The sequence below is a fragment of the Delphinapterus leucas genome, chromosome 1 (genome assembly GCF_059928025.1).
Source record: "Delphinapterus leucas isolate spDelLeu-1000000601 "Yukka" chromosome 1, BTC_Dleu_Yukka2, whole genome shotgun sequence".
Taxonomy (NCBI): Eukaryota; Metazoa; Chordata; class Mammalia; order Artiodactyla; family Monodontidae; genus Delphinapterus; species Delphinapterus leucas.
The window spans coordinates 10420452-10444282 of NC_143129.1; positions in this window are offsets into that span (position 1 = coordinate 10420452).

The window sequence follows — 23831 nt, forward strand, 5'->3', positions numbered from 1 at the left end:
GCGCGGACCCCAGAGACGGGCATGAGACGCTAAGGCTGCTGCTGCCGCCACCAAGGGGCCTGTGTGCGACCACAGGTCACTATCCACACCCCTCTTCCGGGGAACCTGTGCAGCCCGCCAGTGCCAGGGTCCCGGCATTCAGGAACAACTTCCCCGGGAGAACGCACGACGCGCCTCAGGCTGCTGCAACGTCATGCTGGCCTCTGCCGCCGCAGGCTCGCCCCGCATCTGCACCCCTCCCTCCCCCTGGCCTGAGTGAGCCAGAGCCCCTGAATCAGCTGCTCCTTTAACCCCGTCCTGTCTGAGCAAAGAACAGATGCCCTCAGTCGACCTACACGCAGAGGTGGGTCCAAATCCAAAGCTGAACCCCGGGAGCTGTGCGAACAAAGAGAAAGGGAAATCTCTCCCAGCAGCCTCAGGAGCAGTGGATTAAATCTCCACAATCAACTTGATGTACCTGCATCTGTGGAATACCTGAATAGACAACGAACCATCCCAAAGTGAGGAGGTGGACTTTGGGAGCAACGATATATATATTTTTTTCCCTTTTTCTTTTTTTGTGACTGTGTATGCGTATGCTTCTGTGTGGGTATTTGTATGTATAGCTTTGCTTTTACCATTTGTCCTAGGGTTATGTCTGTCCAGTTTCTTTTTCTTTTTTTTTTTTTAGTATAGTTTTCAGCGGTTCTTATCATTGGTGGATTTGTTTTTTGGTTTCATTGTTCTCTTCTTTCTTTCTTTTTAATTTAAAAAGTTTTTTTAATAATTATTTTTTGTTTTTTATATTAATAACTTTTTTATTTTATTGTATTTTATTTTATCTTTTTCTTTATTTCTTTCTCCCTTTTATTCTGAGCCATGTGGATGACAGGCTCTTGGTGCTCCAGCCAGGCATCAGGCCTGTGCCTCTGAGGTGGGAGAGCCAAAGTCAGGACATTGGTCCGCTAGAGACCTCCCAGCTCCATGTAATATCAAATGGCAAAAAACTCCCAGAGATCTCCATCTCAATGCCAAGACCCAGCTTCACTCAATGACCAGCAAGCTACAGTGCTGGACACCCCAGGTGAAACAACTAGCAAAACAGGAACACCACCCCACCCATTAGCAGAGAGGCTGCCTAAAATCATAATGAGGTCACAGACACCCCAAAACACACCACCAGATGTGGACCTGCCCACCAGAAAGACAACATCCAGCCTCATCCACCAGAACACAGGCACTAGTCCCCTCCACCAGGAAGCCTACACAACCCACTGAATCAACATTAGCCACTGGGGACAGAAACCAAAAACAACGGAAACAACGAACCTGCAGCCTGCTAAAAGGAGACCCCAAACACAGTAAGTTAAGGAAAGTGAGAAGAGAGAGAAACACACAGCAGATGAAGGAGCAAGATAAAAACCCACGAGACCTAACAAATGAAGAGGAAACAGGCAGCCTACCTGAAAAAGAATTCAGAATAATGATAGTAAAGATGATCCAAAATCTTGGAAATAGAATGGAGAAAATACAAGAAATGTTTCACAAGGACCTAGAACTAAAGACCAAGCAAACAGTGGTGAACCACACAATAAATGAAATTAAAAATTCTCTAGAAGGGATCAATAACAGAGTAACTGAGGCAGAAGAACGGATAAGTGACCTGGAAGATAAAATAGTGGAAATAACTACTGCAGAGCAGAATAAAGAAAAAAGAATGAAAAGAATAGAGGACAGTCTCAGAGACCTCTGGGACAATATTAAATGCACCAACATTCGAATTACAGGGGTCCCAAAAGAAGAAGAGGAAAAGGAAGAGACTGAGAAAATATCTGAAGAGACTATAGTTGAAAATTTCCCTGATATGGGAAAGGAAATAGTTAATCAAGTCCAGGAAGCACAGAGAGCCCCATACAGGATAAATCCAAGGAGAAACACGCCAGGACACATTAATCAAAGTATCAAAAATTAAATACAAAGAAAAAATATTAACAGTGGCAAGGGAAAAACAACAAATAACATACAAGGGGATCCACATAAGGTTAACAGCTGATCTTTCAGCAGAAACTCTGCAAGCCAGAAGGGAGTGGAAGAACATATTTAAAGTGATGACAGGGAAAAAGCTTCAACTAAGCTTACTCTATCCAGCAGGGATCTCATTCAGATTTGACGGAGAAATTAAAAACTTTACAAACAAGCAAAGCTAAAAGAATTCAGCACCACCAAAGCAGCTTTACAACAAATGCTAAAGGAAATTCTCTAGGCAGGAAACAGAAGAGAAGGAAAAGACCTACAATAACAAACCCAAAATAATTAAGAAAATGGGAATAGGAACATACATATCAATAATTACCTTCAATGTAAATGGATTAAATGCTCCAACCAAAAGACATAGACTGGCTGAATGGATACAAAAACAAGACCCATATATATGCTGTCTACAAGAGACCCACTTCAGACTTAGGGACTCATACACACTGAAAGTGAAGGGATGGAAAAAGACAATCCATGCAAATAGAAATCAAAAGAAAGCTGGAGTAGCAATTGTCATATCAGACAAAATAGACTTTAAAACAAAGGCTATTACAAGAGACAAAGGAGGACACTACATAATGATCAAGGGATCAATCCAAGAAGAAGATAGAACAATTGTAAATATTTATGTACCCAGCATAGGACAACCTCAATACATAAGGCAAATGCTAACAGCCATAAAAGGGGAAATCGACAGTAACACAATCATACTAGGGGACTTTCACACCCCACTTTCACCAATGGACAGATCATCCAAAATGAAAATAAATAAGGAAACACAAGCTTTAAATGATACATTAAACAAGATGGATTTAATTGACATTCAGAGGACATTCCATCCAAAAACAACAGAATACACTTTCTTCTCAAGTGCTCATGGAACATTCTCCAGGATAGATCATATCTTGGGTCACAAGTCAAGCCACAGTAAATTTAAGAAAATTGAAATTGTATCAAGTATCTTTTCCAACCACAATGCTATGAGACTAGATATCAATTACAGGAAAAAAATCGTAAAAAATACAAACACACGGAGGCTAAACAATACACTACATAATAACCCTGAGATCACTGAAGAAATGAATGAGGAAATCAAAAAATACCTAGAAACAAATGACAATGAAAACATGACGACCCAAAACCTATGGGATGCAGCAAAAACAGTTCTAAGAGGGAAGTTTATAGCAATACAATCCTACCTTAAGAAACAAGAAACATCTCAAATAAACAACCTGAACTTACACCTAAAGCAATTAGACAAAGAAGTACAAAAAACCCACAAAGTTAGCAGACGGAAAGAAATCATAAAGATCAGATCAGAAATAAATGAAAAAGAAATGAATGAAATGATAGCAAACATCAATCAAACTAAAAGCTGGTTCTTTGAGAAGATAAAATTGATAAACCATTAGCCAGACTCATCAAGAAAGAAAAGGAGAAGACTCAAATCAATAGAATTAGAAATGAAAAAGAAGAAGGAACAACTGACACTGCAGAAATACAAAGGATCATGAGCGATTACTACAAGCAACTATATGCCACTAAAATGGACAACCTGGAAGAAATGGACAAATTCTTAGAAAGACACAACCTTCCGAGAGTGAACCAGGAAGAAATAGAAAATATGAACAGATCAATCACAAGCACTGAAATTGAAACTGTGATTAAAAATCTTCCAACAAACAACAGCCCAGGACCAGATGGCTTCACAGGTGAATTCTATCAAACATTTAGAGAAGAGCTAACACCTATCCTTCTCAAACTCTTCCAAAATATAGCAGAGGGAGGAACTCTCCCCAACTCATTCTACGAGGCCACCATCACCCTGATACCAAAACCATACAAAGATATCGCAAAAAAACAAAACTACAGGCCAATATCACTGATGAACACAGATACAAAAATCCCCAACAAAATACTAGCAAATAGAATCCAACAGCACATTAAAAGGATCATACACCATGATCAAGTGAAGTTTATCCCAGCAATGCAAGGATTCTTCAAAATATACAAATCAATCAATGTGATAAAGCATATTAACAAATTGAAGGAGAAAAACCATATGATCATCTTAATAGATGCACAGAAAGCTTTTGACAAAATTCCACACCCATTTATGATAAAAACCCTCCAGAAAGTAGGCACAGAGAGAACTTAACTCAACATAATAAAGGACATATATGATAAACCCACAGCCAACTTCGCCCTCAATGGTGAAAAACTGAAACCATTTCCACTAGGATCAGGAACAAGACAAGGTTGCCCACTCTCACCACTCATTCAACATAGTTTTGGAAGTTTTAGCCACAGCAATCAGAGAAGAAAAAGAAATAAAAGGAATCCAAATCGGAAAAGAAGAAATAAAGCTGTCACTGTTTGCAGATGACATGATACTATACACAGAGAATCCTAAAGATGCTACCAGAAAACTCCTAGAGCTAATCAATGAATTTGGTAAACTAGCAGGATACAAAATTAATGCACAGAAATCTCTTGCATTCCTATACAATAATGATGAAAAATCTGAAAGTGAAATTAAGAAAACACACATTTACCATTGCAACAAAAAGAATAAAATACCTAGGAATAAACCTACCTAAGGAGACAAAAGACCTATATGCAGAAAATTATAAGACACTGATGAAAGAAATTAAAGGTGATACCAAGAGATGGAGAGATATATCATGTTGTTGTATTGGATGAATCAACAATGTGAAAATGACTATACTACCCAAAGCAATATACAGATTCAATGCAACCCCTATCAAACTACCACTGGCATTTTTCACAAAACTAGAACAAAAAATTTCACAATTTGTATGGAAACACAAAAGATCCCAAATAGCCAAAGCAATCTTGAGAAAGAAAAATGGAGCTGGAGGAATCAGGCTCCTGGACTTCAGACTATACTACAAATCTACAGTAATCAAGACAGTATGGTACTGGCACAAAAACAGAAATATAGATCAATGGAACAGGATAGAAAGCCCAGAGATAAACCCATGCACATATGGTCACCTTATCTTTGATAAAGGAGGCAGGAATATACAATGGAGAAAAGACAGCCTCTTCAATAAGTGGTGCTGGGAAAACTGGACAGCTACATGTAAAAGAGTGAAATTACAACACTTTCTAACGCTATACACAAAAAAAAACTCAAAATGGATTAAAGACCTAAATGTAAGGCCAGACACTATGAAACTCTTAGAGGAAAACATAGGCAGAACACTCCATGACATAAATTACAGCAATATCTTTTTTGACCCACCTCCTAGAGAAGTGGAAATAAAAACAAAAATAAACAAATAGGACCTAATGAAACTTAAAAGCTTTTGCACAGCAAATGAAACTATATACAAGACGGAAAGACAAGCCTCAGAATGGGAGAATATATTTGCAAAGGAAGCAACTGACAAAGGATTAATCTCCAAAATTTATAAGCAGCTCATGCAGCTCGATATCAAAAAAACAAACAACCCAATCTGAAAATGGGCAGAAGACCTAAATAGACATTTCTCTAAAGAAGATATACAGATTGCCAACAAACACATGGAAGAATGCTCAACATCATTAATCATTAGAGAAGTGCAAATCAAAACTACAATGCGATATCATCTCACACCAGTCAGAATGGCCATCATCAAAAAATCTACAAACAATAAATGCTGGAGAGGGTGTGGAGAAAAGGGAACCCTCTTGCACTGTTGGTGGGAATGTAAATTGATACAGTCACTATGGAGAACAGTATGGAGGTTCCTTAGAAAACTAAAAATAGGACTACCATACGACCCAGCAATCCCACTACTGGGCATATACCCTGAGAAAACCATAATTCAAAAAGAGGCATGTACCACAATGTTCACTGCAGCTCTATTTACAGTAGCCAGGACATGGAAGCTACCTAAGTGTCCATCGACAGATGAATGGATAAAGAAGATGTGGTACATATATACTGTGGAATATTTCTCAGCCATAAAAAGAAACAAAGCTGAGTTATTTGTAGTGAGGTGGATGGACCTAGAGTCTGTCATAGAGAGTGAAGTAAGTCAGAGATAGAAAAACAAATACCATATGCTAACACATATATATGGAATCTAAAAAAAAAAAAATGGTCATGAAGAACCTAGGGACAAGACAGGAATAAAGATGCAGACCTACTAGAGAATGGACTTGAGGTCATGGGGAGGGGGAAGGGTAGGGTAAGCTGGGACAAAGTGAGAGAGTGTCATGTACATATATACACTACCAAATGTAAAATAGATAGCTAGTGGGAAGCAGTTGCATAGCACAGGGAGATCAGCTCGGTGCTTTGTGACCACCTAGAGGGGTGGGAAATGGAGGGTGGTAGGGAGGGAGACGTAAGAGGGAAGAGATATGGGGATATATGTATATGTATAACTGATTCACTTTGTTATAAAGCAGAAACTAACACACCATTGCAAAGCAATTATACTCCAATAAAAACGTTAAAAATAATGTTAGCTGGATAACGTTAGGAATAACGTTGTATTCCTTTGGAGCTAACGGATGTTAACAAAATATATATATATATATATATATATATATATATATATATATATGTATACAGGATAGCCTATTCTCAGGGCTCAGACCTTTAACAGTCCATTCATACAGAGATAAAAAGTTGCAGAACAGAATAACATTTGTTTTATTGGAGGTTTACAGGAACATCACAAGCGACCTGACCTACGTGAACAGCAACAAGAACAAAGGATTCTGACACCAAGAACTTTGCAACAACTAACCACACCCCTCCCTCACCTTGCCTTTAAAATTGCTTTGCTGAAAACCCTTCAAGGAGATTGGGGGTTTTTTGAGCATGAGCCACCCATCTCCTTCATGGCCCTGCAATAAACCTTTCTCTGCTCCACACTCTGACATTTCTGTCTGTTTGGCCTCATTGTGCATGGGGCACATGAACTTGCATTCGGTAACATGGTGAGTGATGGCAGAACATTTACAGAGACAATTATAAAATTAGGCAGTTGTGACAAAGCCTTTATTAGTAGTAAAATGAAGTCCTCTAAGGACATGAGGCAATTTCTGTCCCCAGCAGATCCAGGAAGTCTTACTGACTGTATTGGAAGATAGCAGGGTTTGAACCGGAGGAGGGGACACTGGAGAGAAAGGGTGCTGATGCAAAAGACATTTCTGCAATAAAACCAAGACTGGAGCATGTAGCAAAGAGCTACAATCCTGTGGCCAGAGCGTAGACTCATGGGGAGTTCTGAACACTGTATGAGGAATTTAGACTTGGTTCTGTGAGCCACGGGGAGTCATAGCCAGTGTCTGAGCAGGTGTACAGAGTGACCCTTCAGCTCTCTGTTTACTGTGACAACCCGGGGGCCATGAGTGGGAGAGTTCAGGCAGAGGAGACTGAGAAACAGTAGGTAGGAAAGTGGGGAACAGGGAGATTAGTTAAGGGATTATTGCAACGATCTAGAGAAAGGTGGAAATGCTTGAACATAGCAGTGGCAGTGGGAATGAAAAGAAGAGGATAAATTCAAGGGATGTGACAAAAGTAGGATTCATGGAAAAAGAATTCTGAATGAATATGAAACAAAAGAAAGGAAAGAGTGAAACATTTTCAAACCTGAGTAGCTGGGGGTTCTGTTATCTATCACCACATAACAAACCATCCCAAACCTTAGTGGTTTAAAACAATAACCAACTAACTACGCTACTATTGTGGATATCCACTGCTGCATCACCAACCACCCCAAACTTGATGTCACAAAACAACAGTCACTCTGTTATACTACTGGATTCTGTGGGTCAGGAATTTAGAGAGAATACAGTGGGAATGGCTGGACTCCATTCCACAGTATCTGGTGTCCCAGCTGGGAGGTCTCTGCTGTCGGGAATGACTAGACACAGAGCCATTGGTAAGGCGATTTACCCATATATCTGCCCCCTGGGCTGGGATGACTCAAAGGCTGGATCAGCCGGGATGGTGGACCGCAGCACCCACATGTGGGCTCTCCATGTGGCTGAGGCTCCTCTCAGCATGAAGGCTGGGCTGTGAGAGGAAAAAGCTGAACAGGAGTGGCTGGAGAGGGAGAGACCAATAGACCAAGGCAGAAGCTGAAAGGTGCTTTACAGCCCAGCCTCAGAAGCCACCTGGATCACTTCTTCTGTGCTCTGGGGATTACAGCAGTCAAAGGGCTGCCCAGGTTCAAGGGGAGAGGACACAGACCCTGCCGCAATGTAGGAGGAGACCCAGTACAGAAGCGCAACTGGAACGGGATTTTGTTGCAGTCATCTTTGGAAGACACGATCTTCCCATTCAAGAATCCTATGGGTCAAGAATTCAGACAGGGCAGAGAAGGGAAGGCCCGGTCCTGCCCACAACGTCTGGAGCTTCAGCCAAGAAGAGCTGAATGAATAACTGGGACTGACCTGATGGCTGGGAGCTGGAATCATATCGAAGCTTCTCACTCTCAAGTCTTGCAGCTAGGCTAGGCTGACTCGTGAATGTCTGGAGCTCACTGGGCCCCTTCTCTCCCTCCCCCTCCCCCTCCCCATCTCCCTCCCCCTCCCCCTCCCTCTCCCTCTCTCTCTCCATGGCTACCTCTGTGAAGTCAGGCTTCCTACATAGTGCCTCAGGGCTCCAACAGCAAGTGTCCCAGTACAATAAGGAAGAGGTCCCAGGCTTTTTATGATCTAGCCTCAAAAGTAGCATAGCATCACCTTCATGGTACTCTCTTGATCAAAGCAGGCATAAGCCCAGATTCAAGGGGCAGGAATATAAACCCCACCCCTCAATGGGAGGAGTGTCAAATAATTCATGGCTATGTTTTTAAATGGGCACACTGTGAAAATGGTGACATTAGTAAACAATGTCAAGGATACCCAGGCTTAAGGGTTTCGATGATGAGATTTGTTTTGTAAATATCACATTTGTGATATCTAGCAGAATCTTGGCAACATGAATCTGAGATTTAAGAAAGAGTCATTCCCAGAGAAATAATAAACTCATGAGTTAATTAAAACAATGAGGAAAGTAACTGGGAGTAAATTAAAATTTAGTGAGAAGGGGCCTAAGACCATGGAACCACGTACTGTGGGTTCTGTTGGTTAGTTACCCAGTGTTCATTCCCCACCCCTTCCTTTCTGACAGAATCCCCACTCCGTTCATGGGCCCTGGCCCACATCCAGGGCTGGAGCCGGTTTGTCTAAGCCTGTCATGGAGTCCTCTTCCCATAGGCACTGAATGGGTGTGTGACAGCATTGTTAAAGTCAGGAGACCAGATGTGAAGTCTGTCAGGGCTTCTAGGAAAGATTTCCTCACTCCTTGTAAATAGGCAGAAAGACATCATGCCTTTTTTCCCTTTGCATGTGGGACAGGCTGGGACCTGGGACACTTTGCTGGGACCTGGGACTCTCTGCCTCAAGCAACAAAATACAACGAAACTATAAGGGACTAAAAATAACTGCGTGCATACACATTTGGGGCAAATTCTGGACCAAAAAGATACAAAGAGACCAAAAACCCAACTGCCACTTTTGAAGAGCCTGGAGCAAAAACAGGGTGTCGGGAGCAAAAGGAGGGTATTGCACATGCCCCCTACACACACCACCACCTAAGGGGTGGGCAAACCACCTAAGCTACCCCTCTGGCCTGACCCCTGGACACACCCCTCACCCCATATAAGAAAGGTTACCCGCCCTCGGGGAGCGAGCCAGCAAGGGAAACTAGTCTGTTCTCGCCCCCCTTGCTACAACAGGGGCCCCAGTAAAGCCTTGCCTGAACTTCTTGTCTGGCCTCTAGACAATTTCTATTGATTGGGGAAGGCCAAGAACCCTGGTCGGTAACACATGTAATCACCTCTGAGGATCTGAGGATGGGCAGAAAAAATGAATGGCAAAGAAGACCCTGGACCATCCTGCAGTAACTCTGGGCCATTTGTTTTGTAAAATAACAAATAGCTTGTTGTTTTAGTCATACTGACTTGAGAGTTTCTGATATTTTGAGCTAAAATCATCCAACCTAAATACAGTCCCAGCTGATACCCCAAAACTCCAAAATTCCCAGCACACACCTAAACTTTGGTTCTGGACTCGAGGAGTTAAAATAATACCGTTAAAAAGACTTTTAAAGACATTTCGCGTTATTTATTTAGTATTATTTAATTACAGATATAACAATATCCGGCATTTGTGTAGTACTTGACACATATGTCATTTGATCCTTACATCTTTTGGAAGTAAGCAACGTGGACATTATTTCTTCCGTTTTCAAGTGAGGTAAGTGAACACTCTGCCTTAAATCCTCTTGTGAATTTAGAAATGATCCAAGCAATAAATCTTATTCCACTTGTCAGGCTCCACTTTGCTTTGCACATAGTACCTGTTCTCTGTAGATTTGCATATCTTAAATTTATAGCACTCACTAAGATAATTTTGAAGGCGGAAAATAACGATCACCTTCAAACACGAGCCAATATAAAACACTCTGGCAAAGAATTGCAAGGTTTGTTTATATTAAATGCTCCGTCGGCTTGAAAAATGGTGTTAGACTTTCTGGGTGCTTAGTCACCCTTATGCTTTATGGAAAGAGGTCAAAGAAAGAGGAGGAAGTTCAAGACATTATTCTTTGAGTCTAGCATAGTACCAGGAGCACAAGTGAGCCCGATCTTATGATTTCACTGACAATAAATTTAAGTGCGGGGCCATTTCACATGAAATGAGCATTTAGGAACGTGTTCTCCATTTTAAATCATCTGTTTATGATGGCTCTTTCCTTTCCTGTCACAGAGAGTCATTGTAAAGATAAACATTAGTTTTAATGGCTAGATCTTCCTTGACCATTTTTCTTAGTCAAACTCCATCAAATTTGACAAGCAAACTTTTATAAAAACGTATTGTTTTAACATGTCTGCTAAATCACCTTGTTGCTAGGCATTAACTTAAAAGATTACTTTCACTGTTACATCAGCAGTCAAAAACAGATGGGATTCCTGCAAGATGGTGCAGAGAGAGAAGCTCTTGGGACATAAGCTGATTTTGTTGTCTTAATGAGACCTGTTTGGGAATAATTCTTTTTTCAAGTCCCTGCCACAAAGGAGAATCATTTTTTTCTATTTACAGAAAATGTGAAAATTCTCAAACCAAAACAATATTCTCTAGTGGAAAAGTGTTACACTTATCTAAAAAAAAAAAAAAATTAATTATTCAAAGTGCATGTTCATACTACCAGAAATCTACATGGATCTTGAAAGGAAATTTGCTCTCCTTTAAGCAATACTTTTGCAAGCATTTGCAAATACCTTTTATGTAAAAAAGGAATAAGAGGGTTGAGGAGGTGGAAAAAAGAATGCAAATGAGAAAAACGCTGAAAAGGACAGGAATACAAAAAAGTAACACGTTTCCTCCCAACACTTAGCTGCTGTGGAGGCTTCCCTGTCTCCACGCTCTTCATAACTCATTATCCAGGCGAAGCAGAGTTTGAGACTACAGTTTTTGAGTCTACAAATCGTTTATTCATTCATCCCAGGTGTGGGCGTAGATCCTGGGTGAAATACTGTGAGCAAATACGGGCACTGCCCCAACCTCACTGAGCTTACAGTCGAGAAACCAAAAACTCTTTGTTATACAACCCCGATTGGCAAGATACTACTGTGTGACTTTTTGCTACAGATACTGTGACACTTTGGTTTTGGCTTTGGTTTTGGTCTTTCCTCACTGGGCCAGAATATCTACCATCTGGATGGTTTTAATGGGTGTCCATCCATTTCATTTTCCTTGCCTATTTTCTACCCAACATCAAGGCTCCTAAATACATTCTTGGTATTTTTCTCTTTGCGATATTCATTTCCTACCTAGATATTGTTCTAAGAGAGTTATTCCCAACTTGCAGCCAGTAAACATTAGCGTAAAGATCATTCCCAAATAAAGCCACTGAAAAACACCAGGGAGTATTTCAAGTTGGGATCCCATGCCTCCCTAGTTCACAGCTTTATCCCATCCTTCATTTTATCTTAAATGTTGAGAAGGAAAGACCAGCTATGGGTACCATCTGCTTCAATCCCTCTACCCTGTCCAGATCATTAATGAAGACAACAAAAAAAATAGTCCCCATGAGAACATAAGCCATTATTAAGAGGAAATCAGAATATACAGAAATCATTATACAGACACACTTTTGACTTTCTGTGGGTAAAATATTTTTGATGTAATAAATGTCATATTTTTGCTTTAAAATGGATATTCCATGCATACTAGACATGAAAGTCACTAGACTATGGTCGCTAATACATGCTGCTTTCAAGGACCATGGCTTTTAGTGTAGTAAAGTATGTGTAAAACTCTAACAGTAAGATGTGAGTTGATGCCTGCATGGAGAGATATAGTTACACATATTCATTTTTTTTTAATTTTTTAAATTGAATTATAGTTGATTTATAATACTGTGTTAGTTTCAGGTATACAGCACAGTGATTCAGGTTCATATATATATGAACCTGATTCTTTTCCATTACAGGTTATTCCAAAATATTGAGTGTAGTTCCCTGTGCTATACAGTAGGTCCTTGTTGTTTATTTTATATATAGTAGTGTGTATCTGTTAACCCCAAACTCCTAATTTATCCCTCCCCCCATCCCCCTTCCCCCTTTGGCAACCAAAGTGAGCTTATTCACAGACATAGAACACACATATTCCCTTATGTGGCTCTTGCGCCAGGCACTCTGCTAGGCACTAGGTATACAAAGGTGGATGAGACACTGTCCCTCCAAGGTCTAGGCTTGCTGAAGTTTATGGGAGTTCCTTTACACAAAGCTTACACATGGCGCCTGGCTGTGCAACTCTGAATTTCATTTTCTTTGATTAAGTGGCTCTCGTGTCATTATTTCATTAAAGCATGAAGCATTTCCAGTGTGACGTCCTACCAGACTTCCTGTGTGGTATGTCAGCCTGTGGGCTTCATGGGATGGTAACTCTACTTCTCACGACTCATTCAAAGGCGATTGGTGGGGGACGGGAGGGCAGACCTATCACAGACTAGGAAAAACTCCTATTTTAATTTACTGTTACAAAACGTTGACTTTAGTGTTGATAGGAAACATGAACTGTAATAGGATAGTACAAGCCCCCAGTATTTACTCCATTTGAACAACAAGAGGTGCTTAACAAATACCCGAACTCTGGCACATGCCATGTCAAAAAGCCAGCTTTTCTGTTCACTCGCTAACTAGATGAGGGATGACAACCCTGAGAGCCTAACTAGCACTTCACATAAAACTGATGCTTTGTTAATGGGGGAGCTAATTACTATGCCACTTCCTTGGCTTAAATGTCTTGAATTTTTCTACTTGCTTATGCCTGGGGCACAAAGAACAACAAAACCAAAGACAAGCCTTCCTAGGAGTTCCATTAATGAAATAAACCAGCCGTGTTTTAGTGGGATTGTTTGTCATCAAATATGTATGAAGAACCCAGTGCCCCACCTGACTAGACGCGACCATTTACCTCGGTGTTTTCCTATTGTGGCGACATGATCATAAACGTATTAACAAGTCCCACAGTGTGATCAACAACAGATGTAGAATTAAAAGTGTTGACAAGTTTCATCAGGTATCTGGACCTTATGCCCTTTCCACCACATCTAAATCCCATTGCTCCAAAAAACTGCCCAAGCAACTGTTCTCTCTGAAAAGCTGTTTGCTGTGAAAACATTCCCTTTTGTTTTATGCTTTGACTGGAGAAACACAGATTCCCTTGAACCAGCTTTTTTGAAAGAAAGAAATACTTTCAAAAACAAATTTATGAAATGAAATCAGGGATTTGATTAATATCTATTAAAACAGAATAAAATAGTATTTTAAATAATTTAAGGGGGGGTTAGTAATCATCTGATGCTTTTTGTCTTCCAGCCTCTTCCCCTTTTGGGAATTTCCCAATGTCCTTCTCGGGGTTATATGCATCCTCTGGCCTCAGGATCTCAGATGCAAGGTTGAGCACATCACCCAGGCTGGCTGGTTGGAATCCTTACCTCTCCGGGCCTAGCGATTCATGCCATCAATGAGCTGTAATTCCACGGGTAGAGGGAGCAGAATTTTCCTCTGTGCTTTTGGAAAAGCCCTTGGGAAATACATGCCTTCTGGGTTCATGAGCTGTGAGAACAATGTAAGTCTAATGGTATATTTGCTACCACTTGGGAAGAGCATCCCTGACCACAAACCTAACATAGAAAAAAGCAGAGCTGAGGATGGAAAAAGAAAAAGAGAGTGCAAGAGGAAGGATGGTGAGAATAACAATGAGACCATGTTTGAGGCTCCTAGTTCCAGCCAGACCTGAAAACATGTCCACCCCTGAAATTTTCAGTCATGTTAGCCACCAACTCCTTTTTTTTCTTTTTTGCTTAATCTAATTTAGATGGTCTGGTACCGCAGGCTGCAAACTTTATTCTAAAGAGCCAGATAGTGAACAGGCTTTACTTAAGCGTTGCATGTCGCGTGCTCTCTGTTGCATCTACCCTCGCTGTAACATGAAAGCAGCTACAGACAGCACATAAACAAACAAGCATAACTTGTTACAATAACTTGTCCCCAATAATACTCTCACTGGGGACACCAAAATTTGAATTTTATATAGTTTCCATGTGTCTCAAAATATTATTTTTCTTTTTTTTTCAACCATTTTGGCTCAAGGGCTGTGCTCAACAGGTTATAGCTTGTCTAAGATTCCATCCTTCCTTTCTGCCAACACACTCAGACTTTCCTCCAGCGAGTCACCCCTTTCTCCACCCTATGTTGTTCAGTTTGGGTGGATGGACACTACCCTTAGCTCTAGGAATAGATATGATTGGTTTAAGCCAATAAGAAAATTCCATCTCCCTGGCCACAGAGTTGATTCAGGAGTGGACCCATGATGGAATTCAGCCCAGGGATGCTTGAAGGACTACTGGCTAGGACTTCTGAGGAAGACGTTTCCTCTCTTCTCTCCCTACCTGCTCTGCCTCCCATGCCATCTGTCAAAGGAGATGCTCTCTTTTTAGCTGGTATTGCAAGGAATGAGGATTTGAGACTCAGAATCACTGCAGCCATGAAACTCCAGCTTCTAGGAAGCAAGGTTATGCAGACTGGGAATGAAGCTGAAGCAGAGCTGGGATCACGTGATGCAGTCACTGAGCTGGATGAAGCCACATCTGAAGCCCAACTACCTATGGGCCCTTCAGTTATGAGCTGATAAATCTCTTTCTTTGCTTAGCTTCTTCAGGACAAATTTTTTGATAGATTTGTATGTCTTAAAATGAAAAAGAATACTGATGAATTTTTTAAAAACCTAAGAGGGCAACTACCTGGCTGACTCAGGAAGGGTCACATCACTGAGCAGCATCACGGCCAGTTTAGTCAAGTTTAGGGTCAAGGCCTCAGCTTTTCAGGTTCAAGTGCTCAATTTTTTTTTTTTTAATCAAAAGTCACCTAGACTCTTCAGGAAGTAATTCACATCAGACAAATGCACAAAAGGCAGTATATTTATTTATAAACAGAAATCCCCACCCCAATTTCACAGTTAGGAAGAACTCCAAACTCCTTACTGCTGCTGTGAGATGCCCCCCATGGCCAGTGCCCTCTGCCCTCCTCCCCCACCCCTGCTGCTCCCTCCACTCTGGCCAGTAACCATATCCCTGCTCATCCCCAAACACCGTGAGTGAGGAGCATGTTACCATTGCTTTTGCCTCCATCTAAAGTCCTCTTCACTCAGAGCTTATTCTGGCTCCCTCATTTTATTCAAGCCTCTGGTGGAAAATCACTCCCAGAGAGGCCTGCCCTGGCCACCTGGTCTACAATAGCCCTTCCTCCTATGCATATATGCCTCCATCACTCTCTATGCCCTGACTCTGCTTTACTTTAGCCATATAATTTTAATCCAGCTGAAATTATGTTCTCATTGTTTTTAATCATCTGTTCCCCTCACTAGAATACAAGTTCCATGAGAACAAGAACCTTGACCACACTGTTCACCATTATATTCCCAGTGAGGTGCATGGCAATAAATAATTGCTGAATGAAATGAAATCAAATCAAATCAAATCAAATGAAGGAGGGAGGGAGGAAGAATGAAAAAGAAAAAAGGAGAGAGAGAGAGAAGGAGGAAGGAAGGAAGGAAGGAGGGAGAGAGAGAGAAAGAAGGAAAGAAGGAAGGAAGGAAGGAAGGAAGGAGGAAGGAAGGAAGGAAAGAAAAAGAAAGAAAGAAAGAGAAAGAAAGAAGGAAAGAAAGCAGGGAGGGAAGAAAGAGAGGGAGGGAGGGAGGAAGGAAGGAAATTAGTCCATGCAGTCTTATTTCTGTAAGAAAATCTACAGAAGGAAACAACTAGTTTTTAGAAAATATCTGGAAAATGTAATTCATACTAAAATTTTCTCACCTTAAGACCACAGACAGATAATTTAAAAACAGACCATTATCATGAACATAACTGTAAACCATCTCCATGGTAAATTACTTGCCAAATAACATGATTTAACAGATTTACATGTGTATAAGAATTTATAGCTTGCAAAGCACTTTTCCCCTAGATTTGCATTTAACTCTTAGAAGACCTTCCTTGAGGAGACATTGTTATTTCTCTTGTATTGAGATAAGACTGAAGCTCAAAATTTTAGTAAGGAATAACTCAAGGTTAGAGATGGTAAACGGCAAAAACAGAACTTGACGTCTGAATCCTCTGATTTTGCTTTTTTCTACTATGCTACCTCCCTCCAGCAATGACAAATCCCACCTATGATGTGGTGATTTACTTGCTTCAGTTTCCAAGTGTGGGATACTTCCCTGGTGGTCCAGTGGTTAAGACTTCGCCTTCCAATGCAGGGAATGTGGGTTCGATCCCTGGTTGGGGAGCTAAGATCCCACATGCCTCATGGCCAAAATACCCAAACATAAAACAGGAGCAATATTGTAACAAATTCAAGAAAGACTTAAAAAAAAGTTTCCAAGGGTGACCTAAACTTATCCCCATTTTCTGGGACTTTCCACACAGAAATTCTAGTACAACCTGTCCCAGGAGGGCTTGACTGTTTAAGTTCCTCACCCCCGTTTGAAATCTACTGGACTCACGCTGCTCAGACTTTAATGTGCATTTGAGTCCGCCTGGGGCTCTTGTCAAAATGCAGCCTGTGATTCAGCACTTTTTGAGTACGAGCTGAGTTGCTGAATTTCTAACAGGCTCCCAGGTGACCGTGGTGCTATAGTCATCCACAAACATCCATACTTTGAATAGCAAGTCTAGAGCGTACTTACATGGAAGTTTTAATTGCAAGGTAAGTGTTATGGACTGAATGTTTGTGTTCTTCCAAAATTCATATATTGAAATATAATCCTCAATGTGATGATATTTGGAGATGGGGCCTCTGGGAGGTACTTGTGTCATCATGATGGACCCCTCATGAATGGAATTAGTGCCCTTAAAAAAGAAACCACAGAGCTAGCTAGCCCTCTTCTTTTGCCATGTGAGGATACAAGAAGTTGGCTGCAACCTGGAACAGAACTCTCACCAGAACTTGACCGTGCTGGCACCCTGGCCTGGCCTTCCAGCCTCCTGAACTGAGAAATAAATGTTTGTCATTTAAGACACCTAGTTCATAGGAATTTGTTTTGGCAGCCTGGACAGAGACAATAAGTAAATAGCATTGCAATCAAGGTCAAAGATTTATTTTTAACATAACTGATGTTTGTCATCACTTCCTCGGCCCGCCCCCACCTCTAACTACGCCCACCTGTTAGATTCCTTGGTTTTCTTTGGTCCTTGGTTCTCTTTGGGTGAAGGTACATGGATGGCTCAAATTCACCATTTGTCACTCTACCTCGACAATCCCTCCTCTCGCTCAGAATCACTACGAGTTCCAACTGTTTAAAAAACGGCCTCATTCTTTAGAATGTTGGCTCCTAAATATCACAACACAACTTGCTGATGAGACAGAGCTAAGTTCATTGCCAGCCTTGGCAGCGCAGGCCATCACCTCACAGAGCTTTGGAAGGATCTCAAACAAGGAAGGGCATGGTCAACTTTACTGAGAATTTGCAGTCTGTTTCAAGGTGGGTCTTTTAATACACGTGGGGGTTTGATTAATATTGGGTAAGAGACATAATATAATACTTTAGGACTGGGGGTAGGATTAAAGTAGTTTAGCAAGACAAGGATTTTGAAGACATGCTTTCAAAGATTTTTAGGGCATAAACTGTCCTTGGTTGATGCTCTCTATTGAAGAGTTGGTGGCTTTTTGGAGAACTTCTTGGTATGAACAATAAAACCATTTCCAACTTTTATTTACCCAGGAAAGAGTTTACTAAAATAGTAAATTTATGCTAATGAAGACAATGGAATGGTGAAGTTGTGTCAATGTGGATAGTTAATTGTGTAGGGATAGGTAGTTCCAATTACTGGACCCCAGTATCTTCAACCTGAGCTGAAGGACAGACCATTAGCATCTCCGTGTGGGATCCATCTATATCTTCTCTGCTATTTTAAGTGTCATGATCACTTACAAGATTTCCAGTTGCACTAATTTGCTAGGGCTAGATAACAAAGTACCACAGACTGGGTGGATTAAACAGAAACTTATTGCCCCACAGCTCTGGATGCTAGGAGATCAAGGTTTTGGCAGGATTGGTTCCTTCTGAGGGCTGTGAGGACTCTTTCATGCTTCTCCCCTAGATCCTGGCTTTTTGCTAGTGATCTTCAGCACTCCTTGGTTAGCACAAGCAACACTTCAATCTCTGCCTTCATGTTCACATGGTGTTCTCCCTCTGCACGTCTGCCTCTGTGTCCAAACTTCCCCTTTTTATTTGAACACCGGTCATACTGGATGTGGGCTCACCCTAAGATGTCATCTTAACTTGGTTACCTCTGTAAAGACCCTATTTTAAATAAGGTCATATTCTGAGGCACTGGGAGTTAGGAGTCCAACGTACCTTTTCTGTGTGATGCAGCTCAGCCCATAACACTAGGGGTTGTTTCACCCTCCATAAATGTCAGGCTTTCCTGATCTTTTTGCTGGGCAATTTCATTTGTTGGATCATTTCATGGGATAGTGACTGTACAGCAGTGTGTTAAAATTCTGGAGATCACACATCTAATCACCACACTACTGACAAATATCAATACTAAGAGAAAGATTCTGATCCGTTTGAGTCCTCTTCTCAGACAAGATCTGAGAGTTCCAAGATTTAATCAATAGAGAAGATTCTAGCCCCAATCTGAAGAGCCCGCAGAACCAGGTAGGGGGTTATTAACCAAACTACCTAATCTCCTAATTTCTTTGCTGTATTCCAGCTCTTTTTGCTAACAGTAATCTGCAGGGGTGGGAGTACAACATTCTTCTCCTAAAGCAGCACAGGTCCACTCTTGAGAAGCCAATGCTGTGGCTACAGTGGTTCCATTCTTAACCGCCACCTGCCAAGCTTATGCACCTCTCAGATGAGCAGGTATCATCTAACTTGCCTGCTATTCTTCTGACCACAGCACATAGGTGTGTTCCCCCACTTTCTGGGCCTTTTGTAAAGCATGAATGAAGAAGCTTGAGGAGACAATAATGTAACCTGGAATTCCCCTTGAGCCGTTAAGGTTTAGGTTCCAAATCAAGGTCGAGTTTTTCTCCTTGAATTATGTTTTCTAATGACGTCTTTCTCCTAAAGGAGAGATCTATGGGCCAAAGGAAGAAACTATATTGATGTCAGGAGCTACACTGAAAGGAGGTACCAGGAAATTCCCTGATGGTCCAGTGGTTGGCATTCTGCGCTCTCACTTCCGAGGACCCAGGTTCAATTCCTGGTTAGGGAACTAAGATCCCACAAGCCGCACGGCACGGAAGGAAGGAAGAAAGGAAGGAAGGGAGGAAGGAAGGGAGGGAGGGAGGGAGGAAGGAAGGAAAGGAAGGAAAGGAAGGAAAGGAAGGAAAGGAAGGAAAGGAAGGAAGGAAGGAAGGAAGGAAGGAGGCATCAGTTTACCAAGATAACAAGTTCCTGTCCAGATTATGGGTAGTAGCTCGCAGGCTACAAATCCAAAACCAGTCATTGGAGGTCACCCAATGACCTGTTTGCAGCCAAAATACCCCTACTGGATTGTCAAATAATGTTGTAATATTTTGGCATCACTTACAAAGAATAGTTTGGTGCTGAGCAATAAGATCTGTAGTGTGGAGATCATTAGGTAAGTCAAAAACAAATAGTGCATCTTACTTGTAAGATCTATAAAAGTGCGATATCCTCCAAACAAACACCACCTGTTTTCTAGCCCCCTTTCAATTCTATTTCTATAAAAGTCTAGTTACAAAAGCCAGCTCCTACAAAAGTTTGTTGACTATTTTCCAGTGGATACAGGAACTTCCTTTTCTAAGAACAACACAATAGGGAGTCTGGGCTAGGTTACTTAGTCTATTGTGCTATTTTCCATCTAAAAATCACCTAATGGTTGAGTTCGTTTACCCAGAAAATCAACTGATTAGTAAAGGCAGCTGGAACCAAGGGAGGCTGGGGGGCCCTGCACTGGGTTAAGTAGTGCTCCCCCGCAAAAAAGTTTTTGTCCACCTGGAACCTGAATGTGAACTTATTTGGTAACAGAGCTTTGGAAGATGTAATCAAGTGAAGATGACCTTGTACTGCATAAGGGTGGTCCAATAACCATGACTGGGTGCTATCAGGGAGGAGATTTGGACAGAGACTCATGGGAAAATGCCATGGGATTGTGAGGAAGGAAAACTCTTCCCTCCTTCGCTCCTAGGTTCCTTGGCTGCTCTAATAATTAAATTGGCTTAAGACAGACTAACAGAAGAAAACCAAATTATATATATATGGGACCACAAAGAGAGTCAGGCAAGTGAGGCTTATGTGCCATCCCAAGTTAAGGAGAAGTGGGTAGGGGTCAGGGTTCAAAGGGGAAGAAGGCAATTCATAGGAAGATGAGCAAATATTTGGTAAACAAATGTTTGCCATGCCATGCAAATAAGTCTTTCTGATGTAAAAAGTTATCCTTGGTATTTGCTCTCTTCCTGGTACAGGCCCTCTAAATTCTTTTAGGCAATTAAGGGAGAGGCCAAATAACCTTTTCCTGTGTCAGCTGAGTCTTTCTCACCTTCAGCCCAAAACAATGCATGTGCCAAAGTGGCACATATTGGGGTCACCTATTCTGCTCCCCTCACGATGTTGGAAGCAGTGATGAGGGTGATGCATCTTCAAGCCCCACTGGCCACCACCAGAAGCTGGGAGACAGGTGTGGAACAGATTTTCCCTCCTTCTCCAGAAGGATCAGACCTGGCTGACACCTTGATTTTTCACTTCCAGCCTCCAGAGCTATGAGAAAATAAATATCTTATTTTAAGCCACCTAATTTGTGGTCATTTGTTATGGCAGACCTAGCAAGCTAATACACTCCCAAATGAAAATGTATACAAACGATCAGTTTGCTAGTCAGCTGCAACTGGGTACTGGGCTCATATAAAGCAGTGATTAAGGATGCAAAAAGCAGCATTAAGAATAGTGGCTTTATAACTAACATAGATAAAGGTAGCTTTAAATCAGCAAAAGAGGAGAAAGGGTAGCTTGTTTACATCCAATTTACACTCATATTTCTCCCAGTACCTATTTTCTGACTGGAGCTGGCTGCAGGCATTCTGTAATAGCCTTTGAACCTCTCCAAAAATTTAGTTAGGCTCTCAGTGAGGGCTGCCTGCCTGGCATAATGATCAGCCAAGCATTTTATTTAATTCTTTTTTTAACCTCCATGCTAGCTATGAGCACCTACTTTTACAAGGGCACCTACTTTTATATGAGCACTTACTTTTATAACAGCCGTCTCTTTAGGAAGCTTTATAGCACTCTAAAGTTCACTAGTTTGCTGAGCATTCCTTTTAAGAAAAATATTATTTTTGTTTTTCCTGTGTTTCTTTTTAAATTTATTTATCAAGGTATAGTTGATTTACAATATTATATTATTTTTCAGGTGTATAACATAGTGATTCAAAATTTTTGTAGATTATACTCCATTTAAAGTCGTAATAAAATATTCACTATACTCCCTGTCCTGTACAGTATATCCTTCTAGCTTATTTATTTTATACATAGTAGTTTGTACCTCTTAATAACCTATCCCTATCTTGCCCCTCCCCACTTCCATCACCCTATTGGTAATCACTGGTTTATTCTCTATATCTGTGAGCCTGTTTCTATTTTGTTATATTCATTCATTTTACTTTTTAGATTCCACATATAAATGATAACATACAGTATATGTCTTTCTCTGTCTGACTTATTTCACTTAGCATAATACCCTCCAAGTCCATCCATGTTGCTGCAAATGGCAAAATTTCACTCTTCTTATGGCTGAATAATATTCCATTGTGTATATATACCACATCTTCTTTATCCATTCATCTCTTGATGGACACTTATGTTGCTTCCATATCTTGGCTCTTGTAAATAGTGATACTATGAACATTGAGATGCATATATCTTTTTAAATTACTGCTTTCATTTTTGTAACATATACACCCAGGAGTGGAATTGCTGGATCATATGGTAACTCTATTTTTAGTTTTTTAAGTAACCTCCATACTGTTTTCCATGGTGGCTGCACAGATTTACATTCCCACCAACAATGTAGGAGGGTTCACATTTATCCACATCCTCGCCAACATTTGTTATTTGTAGTCTTTTTGATGATAGCCATTCTGACAGTTGTGAGGTGATATCTCACTGTGGTTTGATTTGCATTTCTCTGATAATTAGCAAGGTTGAGCATCTTTTCATGTACCTCTTGGTCATCTGTAAGTCTTCTTTGGAAAAATGTCTATTCAGGTATTCTGCTCATTTTTTTTATTGAAGTGTAGTTGATTTTCAATGTTGTGTTAGTTTCAGGTGTGCAGAAAAGTGATTCAGATATATTTTTTTTCAGAGTCTTTTCCATTATAGGTTATTACAAGATATTGAATATAGTTCCCCATGCTATACAGTAGGTCCTTGCTGTATATTTTATATATAGTAGTGTATATATGTTAATCCCAATATTTTGATTTGCATTTCTCTAATAATCAGTGATATTGAGCATCTTTTCATGTGCCTGTTGGCCATCTGTATGTCTTCATTGGAGAAATGTCTACTTAGGTCTTCTGTCCATTATTTGATTGGGTTGTTTGCTTTTTTAATATTGAACTGTTTGAGCTGTTTGTATATTTTGGAAATTAATCCCTTGTCAGTCATATCATTTGCAAATATTTTCTCCCATTCCATAGATTGCCTTTTCATTTTGTTTATGGTTTCCTTTGCTGTGCAAAAGCTTTTAAGTTAAGTTAGGTCCCATTTGCTTGTTTTTGCTTTCACTTCCATTACTCTAGGGGACATATCCAAAAAAATACTGCTGTAATTTATGTCAAAGAGTGTTCTGCCTATGTTTTCCTCTAGGAGTTGTATAGTATCTGGTCTTACATATAGGTCTTTAATCCATTTTGAGTTTATTTTTGTATATGGTGTTAGAGGATGTTCTAATTTCATTCTTTTACATGTAGCTGTCCAGTTTTCCCAGCACCACTTATTGAAGAGACTGTCTTTTTTCCATTGTATATTGTTGCCTCCATTGTCATAGATTAATTGACCATAAGTTCATGGGCTAATTTCTGGGCTTTCTATCCTGTTCCATTGATCTATGTTTCTATTTTAGGGCCAGTACCATACTGTTTTGATGACTGTAGCTTTGTGGCATACCCTGAAGTCAGGGAGCCTGATTTCTCCAGCTCCATCTTTCTTTCTCACGTTTGCTTTGGCTTTTTGGGGTCTTTTGTGTTTCCATATAATTTTAAAAAGTTTTT